Source organism: Halichoeres trimaculatus, unplaced genomic scaffold, assembly GCF_033239565.1.
Source record: "Halichoeres trimaculatus isolate MK-OKI-2021-1 unplaced genomic scaffold, fHalTri1.1 fHalTri1_scaffold_6, whole genome shotgun sequence".
NCBI lineage: Eukaryota > Metazoa > Chordata > Actinopteri > Labriformes > Labridae > Halichoeres > Halichoeres trimaculatus.
The window spans coordinates 23,770,447-23,783,210 of NW_027437184.1; positions in this window are offsets into that span (position 1 = coordinate 23,770,447).

Sequence of the window (12,764 nt, forward strand, 5' to 3'; positions counted from 1 at the left end):
TGGCTTCAGTTATATTTTTATTACTTTTTCTCCTGTGTTTGTCTGGAGATCCTACATGTAACCATGGCTGCATTGTTTACATGTGAACTCAGCTGTTAGCAGCCTGTAGCATGTCAATGCTAACTGGTGTAAAGCCTGATGTCTTCCCACAAGCTGAGGAGAAGGAGGTGAGGATGACGTGCTGGTTCTCAGGTGTGAGTTAAGAAGTGACGACATGGACCTGTCCTTCAATCCATCGTTATTGGGAACATAAGATCTATCTCCAATAAGATGGACAAGCTAGCTGTGCTAACCCAGCAACAGAGGGAATACCAGAGGGCAGAGTAGCATCATGCTACTTAGACATGGCTAATGGAGCTAATATCAGACACCAACGCCACATTGGAAGAGCTTCACCTGCTGTGAGCAGACAGGATCCAGGAGACAGAGACTGAACAGACTGCTGAAGAAGCTCAGTCCTGGACCCTGTGGAGGTGGAGGCTGGCTGAACTGGAGACTGATGGACAAGCTGTCATCATCTATTTTCTTATGGACCTTTTTGCACTTTCTATACATTTCTTACTTTTGTTTTCTTGATTGCTGCTGTGACTTCAATTTTGTTGTACTTGTTACAGTGACAATAAAGTTCTATTCTGTTTTTATTCTGTTCTATTCAACATATTCTAGGACAATATTTTAATATTGTTAAAAATTCTTAAATTTTGTCCTGCTGGGGACATGAAGTTAAAAATAGGTAAACGCCTGGTCAAACAGGTGAAGCATCTCAGCAGCACTTTGAAACAAAGCTAATGTTATATTTACAGACCTGATGGTCCTCTGGCTACTTCTGCTTTAAAAGGACTGGAAGTAGGTCGAGGGAAATAAGCAGGGCACCTGTGGCTACTTTCATGTGTCTTGACTCTCTCTGTTATACTCCCATCAAATGTCCCCATAGGTCTGTTTGCACTGCTGGTGCTGTCCATGGTGCTGAAATGCTTGTGTAACGCAGCTGTGATACACTGGGGGAGCAAAGGACTGCTTTCTTTTTGTTTCCTTGAGAATAAAACTGTTCTATTTATTTATTTATATATATAATTTTTTTTTGGTAAAGCAGGTCACTCTGCAGGGTTCCCTGCAAGATGCTTTCAAACAAAATCTTATTATTCCAGTTATTCCTCCGCAGAGTATCTTAGGTAAGAATAGTATGTAGGGCAGCTGTGAGTAGCCACCCACATCTCTGGTTTCTTCAGCAATTTAGATTGCATAAAAGAGCAGCACTGCAAGATAATGCAGTTCACTGATGAATGTCCTGTATTAACATTTTCACATGTTGACCGTTAGATGACCTGGTGACCCATCACAGGTGTTCCACTTCGATTATTGTACAGAAAGCGGGATTTAGTCCTGGAGTGACCCTGACAAGAAACAGACCAGAAAATCAATAAAATAGACTGCGCTGTTAATATTGTCGATGCATCTATAATGGAAAGGGATGAGGAGTTTACTGACCGCCAGCCTTTTTGTGTTGGGTGTTTGAGACTCTTGAGTGTTTCCTTGATGCACTTACACAAAACAACAGTGTAGAAAAATTCCCCCCATCCCCAGCCCCAGCAGTAAAAGTGTTGTAAAAGCTTTATCAGGTTATGACTGATGGTTTCAGAAAGGTTTGCAATTAAGCAGCCATTATCCATCATCAGGACTTCTTTGTACAGAGCTGCAGTGCTTTCATTTCTGATCTTTTCACTTCATCATAAATCACCTTATGATTCTCCTCCTTCTCAATCACTGAACTGCTTTTGTTTGCACAGTGCTGGACAAGTAGGCAGCAGTCTATTGATCCTGCAAATGGGTTTTCCTATCGAGTACTGTCTGTTTCACTATTGAGCACTGGATTAGGATATTAAAAATGGAGATTTTCAGAGATGGCGGGAAGCTGCTTAAGCATATTTTAACCAGATTATGTGGATTTGCTCAATCCTGTCTAGATTTGCTCAGCATGAAAGTCAGTTTTAAATCAGTTTCAGTGCTCATGGCTGCAGCCGCTGCATTTTCTGACATCAGTCACAAACTGAGGCTCCTAATGTTTCTTTTGAGAACCTGGAGGCCAGTTCCTACCTTAACACTGAAAAAAAGCAGGATTCTATTTAAAATGTGGATGCTTTAAGGTATCAGGAGATAGTGCTCTCTAGTGCCCTCTGTCTGTGCTGAGAGGTCTGGAGGATGTGAAAGACTTAGCAGTGAGTCATTGTTGCAGCCACAACAAAAGCAATTGACTCATCCTTGTTTGTGACAACAACAACAAAGGAAGTCATAACCTGGATTTGTTTGATTAAATCCAACAGCTGCCATGAATCACTGAGAGCAATGACCGTCTGGAGGCATCGCCAAACCGTACACACACTTTCAAAACAATCAAAACTGTAAAGAAACAGCTAAGGCAAACTGTGAAAACTTGAGCACAAGACCCACAGTCACAGCGTTTAACAACACCTCAAATGAGACAGAGAGCTGATGTCTAGAGAGGAAGGAGCATAAAACATATCTAGATGCCATTATTATGAATGCCCACCAACTACCTTCTCCTGGGAGTTCAACTACTTTTGGGTTTGCTTCAGATAAAAACATTTTTATCACAAGTCAGTGGTATAATCCGTCCTATTTTTAACTTTCATCACCTGGTTTGGTAACTGACCTCATTTGTCTCAAATTTTCGCTCTAAAAAAGAGTCACAACTAGGGCTCGTGACATCCAACTGTGGCCTGCACATCCTCTTTACAGCAAATTTCAGCCTGTGGTCAGAGCACAGATTATTAAGGGCAGATTCCACCAGGATGAAAAATCTTTAATCTTTTGGGTCATTACACTGCTCAGTCTTCAAAATGGGACACAAATCTTTTCGCTAATGATGTTTGATGATAGTCTCTTTTGGAAACTCTCATTTTTGGTCATGCAATATGTATATTTCTGCAGCTGTACAGAAAGAGTTTCATGTATGACAGATTGAGCCCCTAAACAAACTGAAAGTTGAAGCTGGTGTTAAAGACTGCAGGTGCTTGCTAAAACGATAGTGTCGGTTTTTCACTCATTGACTGTAAATAAGAACACAACTCTGTGCCTTGGTGACATTAACAGCAGAGGAAAACTGCTCCAGTTGTTATATAGGGTCGGAGTCACTGGGGTCAGATCTGATGAGCGGATCTGAAAATGTTCCCTGTAATGGCACCTGCTCTGTCTTGGTCTAGCTCCAGGGTCTTCAACCTGTGGCTTTGGAGCCTCATGTGGCTCATTGACTCCTTTGCAGTGGCTCCTTATAGCTTTAAAAAATATTATTGAAATAAAGAATTTTTAAATACTAAAACACTAAATAAAATTGTGTTAGAATTTTTTATAATTAAATATATGTCACCTTTTACAATAAGGCTTTAATTCTTTTTAAGTTTTTGCAAACTTTTGAATTTCAATTTTTTTACATATTATTTTAATTTAGAAAAATCAATTTTTGGAGGATTTTGCTTTTTTTAACATTTTTTTTCAAATGTAGTCAATTTTGTAAATTACTTTTCTGCAAACTAATGAAATTTTTGCAAATCTTTGACATTTCAAATCTTTGGAGAACTTTTCACATTTTTAATTAATTTTTTTTTTAATTTAACAAATTTTTGAAATTTCAAGTTTTTCAAATTTTTCACTTTTTCAAATTTTAAAAATATTTGCAAATTTATCAAAATAAAAAGATTGAAACATCACAACTACAATTTTATACACACAAAAACTTCTGGTTCAGTTATTCACTATATATATATATATATATATATATATATATATATATATATATATATATATATATATATATATATATATATATATATATATATATATATATATATAAAAATATATATATATATATATATATATATATATATATATATATATATATATATATATATATATATATATATATATAGATGAACAATTAGCAATTTGATGAACAATTCAGGATTTTTCTAAATCTCCCAGGCGTTACTTTCCATGGAAATTTTCCACCCCTTTGCAACCCTGCTTCTCCTGGAAAATTTCTGGAAAGTTACCCCAAATTTTCCACTCCCTTACAACCTATTTCTCAACAACAGGATTTTTGTCAATCATGGAGACATTTTAAGTATCTTGGGCTCAGAAATTTAAGCTTGGCGGTCTTACCATAAGGACATAAGATTTAAGCTCTACATAAGGTGTTTGTTCTTTCCAGAGGTCTCATGTTTGGGGATCAGTGCAGCACATTTTTCAGTCTGACTTCTTCAAATGCATCTATCAAACAGCAGGGTTTTATTTCAGGTGGCTTTATTTCTTGTATTTGACAAACATGGACTCTCAGCCAGGTTAATCCCCCACCCCCACCCTTTTCTATTGCTCATAAAATGTCACCTTAGTTCAATACATAACAATAAGGGAAAAAAACACAGAAATCAAGTCTGCAGTAGTCTAAAGTAGTCTAAAGTATGTTGGAAATACAACTGTAACAAACTAAGTCAGAGTGTGAGACAAGCTGAGGGTGCGTGACCCACTTGCTTGAGTGAGTCAGATGAGCAGAGAGGACACCCTGGCTGGAGAACATGCACAATGGGGTCAAGTGGAGTCCTAACACCTAGAGCCAGGGTTTTCCTCACAGCTGGGAGGATGGAGCAAAAGGCTCTGAAGCTGGAGAGAAGTAATGTGTCACTGGAGCAGAATCAGAGAGAGGCTTGATGTGTCATTTGTTTTCATCTCGTGTCTGGGCTGCTACAGACTGAGTGTGGAGAGATAAAACACTTTTTATATCACAGCAGAAATGGATATGAACAGGTTGTCGCTCTGATCTAGGAACACACGCTGGACCAGACAGGAAAACAAATGAATCAGAGCATCTGTAAACTGAGTTTTCACACTCCAGATCTCCACAGCGACTTCTGTCTCGTTGTTTTTATTTTAAGTCCATAGGATCTTGTTTTGATGAGACAAACGCTGCAGCAGATTAGAGAGGAATCATGTCGTGATTATTGTAATATTTATACATAACAAAGTGTAGACATGAATAAGGAAGAGGCTTCACATTCACAGAGGAGCTGGAGACTCATGCAGTCTGATCTGGAGGCCAGGCTGATGTAGAAGTAGCACGATGGAGTAAAGTGCATGGAGTTTCTCACTCTATCTTGAGTGACGCCTGTGGCAGGTTTTTTTTATGTGTGGCTGCCCTTGCCATGGGGTCACTGCTGTGCTAGTTAATGCTGGCCATTCTGGGTTTGTTTCAGATGAATGTGTGCAGTTAGAATCGAGCTCAAGTTTAATCATTGTTTAAAAAATTTAAAGAATCCTGGATCAGTGTGAGCTTTAATCTAGAGTTTGACTCTTAGACAACTGGTATCACATCGTATGGACAGATGGACACACAGACAGACTTGCTTTGGGGCATTGCAGCTGTTTCCACAATCTCTCCTCCATCCTGCTGCCTATCACACTGACTCTTTACAAACTGCTTGATGCAAAACAAAAAATGCAAATCTCCTTCTGTTAGACATTCATAACTTGAATTACAGGGAGTTTGCATCGTGCAGACGTGTTAACAAACAGCTTTTTGTGTGGGGACATTACATCAAATTTATCATGTTCAGCTGGCACTGAAACATTCATCAAATTCCTGTTGCTATGGAAACACTGTTTTCTGAGTCTTATGCAACAAAGCTAAAATGGTTCCTATAGTGGAGCAGGTGGACAATGAGGGTTTTAGAGGTACGTATGTTCTGTCTGTGACAGTATCTTTAATGTCCTTGATCTCACACATAACCACCCATCCATTAACTTTACTGCTTTTCTCTTAGGGGGTCATGCAGGCTGGAGCTTTCCTTTAGCTGTCATTTGGCGAAAACCGGTATACACCCTGAACAGGTCACAGATTTGTACGACTTTTTCCACACAATTTACAGATGATGCAGGAATATTAATCAGCCTGATAAGCATGTTTTCAGACTACATGGAGAGATACAGACATGCAGAGGGTGAACATGCAAACTCCCTGCAGAAAACCACCAGCCGGACCAGGAGTTTGAACCAGGTACCTATTTGCTGTGAGGCAGCACTAACCAATGCACCACCGTGCAGTAGGCACATTGTGTTAAAATATGCATAAATAAAGCTGTTGATGATGCAAGAGTCTGAGTCAATGTGAAATTCAACAGCAAACTGAAATAAAGTTAATACACTATATAAAGACTTTTTACAAAAAAACATTAAAGTGTGGCCAAAAAAAATCAGAGACATGAGTGTTTTGAATAATCGGAAATAGAAGTATGACATCATCTTGTAACTTCACATAACTTTGAAGTTACTAACAATAGCTAGAATTTCTGTGTGCTTGATATAATGAAATTATGTTGATGTGCTTAGAATGGACCCAATGTGAGGAGATTTCTAGTCTCAAGATTTGCCTGCCACATGACTTATCAATATGTAATTCCACACTACCATATACTCTGCACTACTTACAGCTGATGGTCTCAGAGGCTATCTTTGAGGTCACAATTATGCAATCTTGTTTGTCACACTGTAAATATACTCTGTACACCTGAATAAAGTTGACAGAGTTGGAGGACTGAACCAAGGACTTGTTTGCTGTCTCCTTTCTTTCTACCTTTGATCAAAGATTTAGGCTCGGCCCAACTGAGAAGCTTCTGTTATACTTTTTTACTTTGGCTAGGCCCAACCTAGAGATCCTTACTTTTACTTTGGCTAGGCCCAATCTAGAAATCTCTACTGTTTTATTTGGGCAGGGCCCAACCTTGGAATTTCAAGTATAGCAGTGCTAAACTTAGGTTACCACAGCTGATTGAAACAGGCAGAAGTTGTACTATGTAATCTGCATTTTCCCTATCTAATAAACCATAATAACCTTATGACATAAAAAATAACAATATTTACTAAACTTTGTGGACCTGATACTAGGGCTGCACGATTATCGCAATCGCAATCGCAATCGCAATGTCAGCACATGCAATTACGTAATCGCAAAAGAGGATATCGCAATCGCAATGTCAGCACATGCAATTCAGATTTTTCTCCATGATAACCAAGCAAGTCTGTAGACTCATCATGACACAACTTTTTTTATTAAATCGCAAGCACAATCGCAATCGCAATATTGTCCACCTAATCGCAAATCGCACCTTTTCCCCAAATCGTGCAGCCCTACCTGATACCAGAGATAATTTGCTTCTAAAGGCTTATAGTGCCAAAATATCACACTGATTCAATTACATTAATGTATCAAAAATGTGTATTTCATACACACCTCGGGTTAGAAAGGCAAAGATGTATATATGTTTGACTGTTGTATTAACTAGGTGTAAGGAACCACTTTTGTTAAAACCCAGATACATACACAGAAACATCAGTTCTGACTCTGAATTCAGTTTGTGTTTTTCTGTCTTTCTCAGTGCAGACCAGGGTACTCTTGGCCATCAAACCAAGCATAATCATTGGACTGACCTTAGAAGTCCATATGTCCATGGTAAAATTCATGGCACCCAGGTTGTTGCTCAGACTCTGGTTGTGTGCAGGGATCACATCATACAGGACAGCTGTGTGGATATCAGAGACCTCACATACGCAATCAGAGGGAGGAATCCATGGTCTTCTACACTGCAAAAAGAAAGGTGGCATAATTTTTTTTTAGCTTTTGGTTGGCATTGACAAACTCTTTGCAACTCTAAAATGCCTGATTAATATGAATAACAGCCCTCCTGCTTGGTGCTGATGCTAGTTTGTTATCCTCCCCTAAATCAGTCAAAAAAACAAACCAAAAAAAAACCAAACACACAAACAAAAAAAAAACATCTACACCTTGCACACCAGTTTTACTCTCTCAGCTTTAAATTGTTTTTCTTCCTCTTCACTATGTAACTGCTTGGGTGTCTAATTAAGGACTGCATACTGCCCCCTACTGCATCTTAATGTGTTGGCTTGTGAAGTGAATGAAAGCAACTTCTATTTTTTTATTGCTTTTATCAAATTAACCTAGAAGTATAATAAAATCATGAATGAGAAATACTACGTTGGCTGACAGTTTATTAAACAAATGTAGGTCAGGTATCCTTAAAATGACTGAATTAAAACAGCATCCTCTGAATACACAAAAAATCAGCACATATAATGTAACAAACTTCACTAAACAGTGTTGCAGTTGAGTACAGAGGATGCCTGAAAACAAGGTGTTATTTGCCTTTGCCACTCTAATGCCTGGGGATCAGCATATCTTCATTTTCAAGGTGACTGACAGAATCCAGGCAAGCTGCATAAAATAAGGCTCAATGAATGACACTTAAGGATCAGTTTTCTTCATCCAACAAGCCTAGATTACACCAGCTGACATTTATTGGCTTGTCGAACAGTGAGGTGATGGATGTTTACTCTCTCTGGAGTTTTGAGAGATTGATAAATGAGAACAGCCTTCAAGTTATTTCTCAGTGTGCCTCAAAATCAGAAATATTCTGCTTTTCAGCCTTTTCTCATTTATCTTCTCTTGCCTTCCTTTCTTGACTAGTTTTATATTTCAATCAATATCTGTACTGGTATGTATTGTTCTTTAACTTACATTCCACTGACCACCAACACTGCAAAAAAAAATCAAAACTAGGCAAAATAATGTATTTCATGACATGAAGTCTTTAAAGCTTTTGAATGAGCTAGATTTATCTGGAAGGCACAGAAAGGGATCTTATATGAAGATAATGAGTCAGAAATGAAGCCTAAATTGTTCACAGAATGACATTGACAGATTTTTTTTTTACTCCTTACAAACAACTTTGGCCTTATTTTTGGCATCTCACGTTAAAAGATATGTTATTTTTCTGGCCTTCTGGGATAATGTGATACATATTAAAACACTTTATTATGAGACGTATAAAAAACACTCACTTAGTTTTGAGTGTTTGTAGTGCAGATGTGCTGCTGGGGAAACCCTCTTCTATAACTATGTAAGTGTAACATGTTACAGTGGTCCAGTTGATCATGCATACATTATTCAAAGACATCATCACAGCTCCTCTCCACTGGATGCACTCAGGCAGGGATCTGTCGGCTCAAGGCGATCAGGACAGCCTTGCCCTGCCAGATGTTGTGACCGACTTTGCCTGTCTGTTTTGGATGGATTTCCCAGACTCCCTCAGCTTCAGCCAAAAATAGTGCTGCTCCGCTCTCAGAGCGTGATTTTGGTCCAGATTATTTTATTCATAGCTGTTTTGTTGCTTAAACAAAGGCATAATTTACAGCCAATATTCCTCTTAGCTGAACTAAAAGCAGAGCGTGTTAAATATTCAGCAGTGTCCCTCCAGTGTCTTTTTTGGTACATAAACACAAGGCCTCCAGTTCCTTCACTGCCTGATTATAATGTTGTTTACTCTGGGCTCTACCCCAAATCTTACACAAGAGATCCATGGCTACGGACCTAGCACTTCCTCTTTTAGTCTCCTGATTATGACTCATTCACTCCTTCAATATGTTCCCATTATAATCAGTGCTTTGCAGATTAGAATAAGACACATAGTGCTACCAAACTCTACGCTGCAGTCATTGCCATCTGAGTTTCTCATTCCACCCACATCTCTCATACAATTAAGTGTTTACTGTTCAGAAAGAAAATAAAACAGGTAAAATGACTGATCCTTTTAACATCATTGTGAGGTTTTGGCCTCAGGTGTGGGTATATTAACTGAATAAAGATAATGTCAATTGGCTCCTTCAAGCATCATTATTTAAGAGCTTGCTAATGTTTTGTGAAATGGTTGCTGACTGCATCTGATGCTCGATTCCAGTCATCGAACTGATACATTGATACTCTAAATACAATGGGATCGAAAAGCCACTTAAATATTGAAACATATCGATCAGCAGTGGTGGCTGATGGTCATATTGGACATGTGAGCTACCATGCATTACACCTATTGAGTCAAAGCAGCTGGAAAAAGCTGTATTACACCTTCAAAAAGAGATATGTCACAACACAACAAAACTAAAACACATTTGATGTCAGTAACTGTCTTTCTTTAACCCCCTTGTCCTTGACAACAATACTTGTTCTTCTTTACACCAGCTTGTTGTGTCATTGTAAAGCTCAGCGGTGACCCTCATCAAGTTGACAGGTGGTGTTAATTTGTTCTTTGTGCTATTTCTGATGTCATTTGTGCTGGGTTAATACCTCTGGTCCATCCTAGTGACAGCCCAGGGATTGCAAAAAAAAAAATGTTTCAAGTGGAAGAACTACATTGTTAATTACTTTTGAGGGTTTAAAGGTTAAATACTGGTTTTAAAAGTGTAAGCGTATTGATAGTGGATATATTTGTTTACAGATGTGTGGACCCCATGTTTATGATCTATCAGCTGACAAGGAGAAGATTGTTACATTAGGTGTGCAGATAGACTTGTCTTCCCATTCACACAACCGTTCATATAAAAGCATGTTTCATTTAGTAAACTTTTTAGTAATATGAAAGCTAAAAGATAAACACTGCAAAACCAAACAATAGAGCTTGACATTTTAAGACTTAATGTGAAAAACTTTAAATGAATTCAGCTACATTTTGTAGACTGTGCATCACTCGCGTGTTGCAGCCCTGTTTTGTTTGTGTCATGTGATCAGCTTTGGCTAATGCTAAAACACAGACAAAGTGTCCACTGGGATTTACCAAGCTGGATGTGGGTCACAGTCCACCTAGCCAGAGTAAATTAGGGGGAAAATTAATTCAGAGGGCCAACGCAAAATGTTACTGAGACAACCACACAAACATTATGATAACTCAACCCTGCAGTACACAGGCTGAGAAAGGGTGACGTGTATATTGGGTGTGCAGGTGATGAAATCAGGCAATAGAGAAGCTTCTGCATGCAAAAAAACCAACCTATCAATAAAACAGAAACAGCAGACAGCACTGACACAATCCCACACGGGCAGGAGGCACTTAACTCCAACAGATGTGCTCTATCTGCTCTCACTGAGGGCACCTGGTTCACCTCTGCATAGAGAAACAGTCTGTGAAATAGGTCAGTGAGGCAGCTGTGGAACCAAAACACAGTAAATCCTGCGTACCTCTGTTAACATTCACATGCAAATGGGGGAGCGGCTGGAATTTGATTTGATGCCTACGACAAAGAAACGGGTGAATCATCCAAAATCATTTGAGAGCTCAATGCATCAGAAAAAGTAGGTCAAACAGTAACTAAGATAGTGTCATAGAAGCATTTCAAACTATCACCTTTAAAAGTTGTTAAAAAAAAAAAAAGGAAACAGAAAACATCATCATATTAAACTCTGTGACAATGTTTTCATAAAACACATTAACACCTGTGGTCATTCCAAATCTTCCACCTGGGAGAGTATGCAAACTCTGACATAAATGTAGTTAAATACTCCCTACTTTATCATATTTTTTCCTTTATTTTTAAGCAGAAATTTTCTGGTTCCTTTACATTTCTTAACATCACAGGAGGGAATAGGTAAATTATTGCTTTCTTAAGCATAAACTAAGAATAATGAGCCTTGCAAGCAGGAAAATTGTCTGGATTATCCCTGGATTGAGGCAAACACTTCCCCTTTGTATCACGTCGAGTCTCATTATTAATTTCTTAATTCATAAGTGGATTCTAGCAGGCTGTCAGCCGTCTTGTCTCCGTGCCCATATATAACCCTATATCATGTGTCTCCTCGGGAGATATGGGCTGCTGTAGCCTTTGGAGAGAATATGAGACTCCTGCTTTGTGGGGTCCACCACGGGCATCTGAAATACGATTATGTGACCTGACAGTCCAGGGTCTACCACTGACAGTGATCCATGTGTAGGGAAGCTTGTGATTGTCAGTGCGATGCTTTCATTCTGCTGCGCCTTGCCCAAATGCTCGCCATGCGGTGGGCTGTGCCACAGAATCGCTACCGGCGAATTATCCATCCTTACGACTCCAGTCCAGACAAAGAGACAAACATGTCCCCACACATGTGTCTGTGTATGTGGCGGCGATTTTTGCTCTCATTTGGGTTCTCTTTGAAGGGTTTGGGGAGATGCTGAGTAGAGAACTGTGATTTTGTCTTAGAAGCAACACGATTCTGGACCAATTAAACACCGGTAAATTAAAGGGTGAATCCACAGATTTGGGCTAAATTTTCCATTCCAATGATTTCAGCATAGATGCTGCACCCACATGCTGCACAGAGGGTCTGTTCATTTTCATTTGGAACAAACCACCGATGTCGTGGATAATCCTGAATTTACATCTGTTATCATATTGTGGGGGTGCATTAAAGTGTTGGTCGTCTGTTTGCTTCCAGACCCCGACATCGCCATGGAGAGATGAGACGAGAGAAATGGGTGGGGAGGATGAGCAGGAGGAGGAGGGGAGCTGCGCCACAGTGGAGAGGAGAGAGCTGGAGTCTGAGAGCGCGCTGGGTGGGTTACTGTCCTGGTAAAGTCAAGCTGGCGCTGTTCTGTTGTACTATTTCCGGTTACCTTTTCAAAAACAAAGCTGCGTTAATAACGATGCCCAATACACTCATAAATTTAGAATGAAAAATCGTTACAAATGTGTCTGGAATCACTTTTCCGACAAATTTAGGTAAAGTAAGAGCTTGTAGAGAAAGAGACGTTCTTATTACATTATTTAGAATATCCATTGCGTAAAAAGTTAAATCATTCAGTGTCTGTAACAAGAAAATAACAAAGAAATGATGAAAGACCTGACAAAGTAAGAATCAAAAGTCTACATTTAAGCAT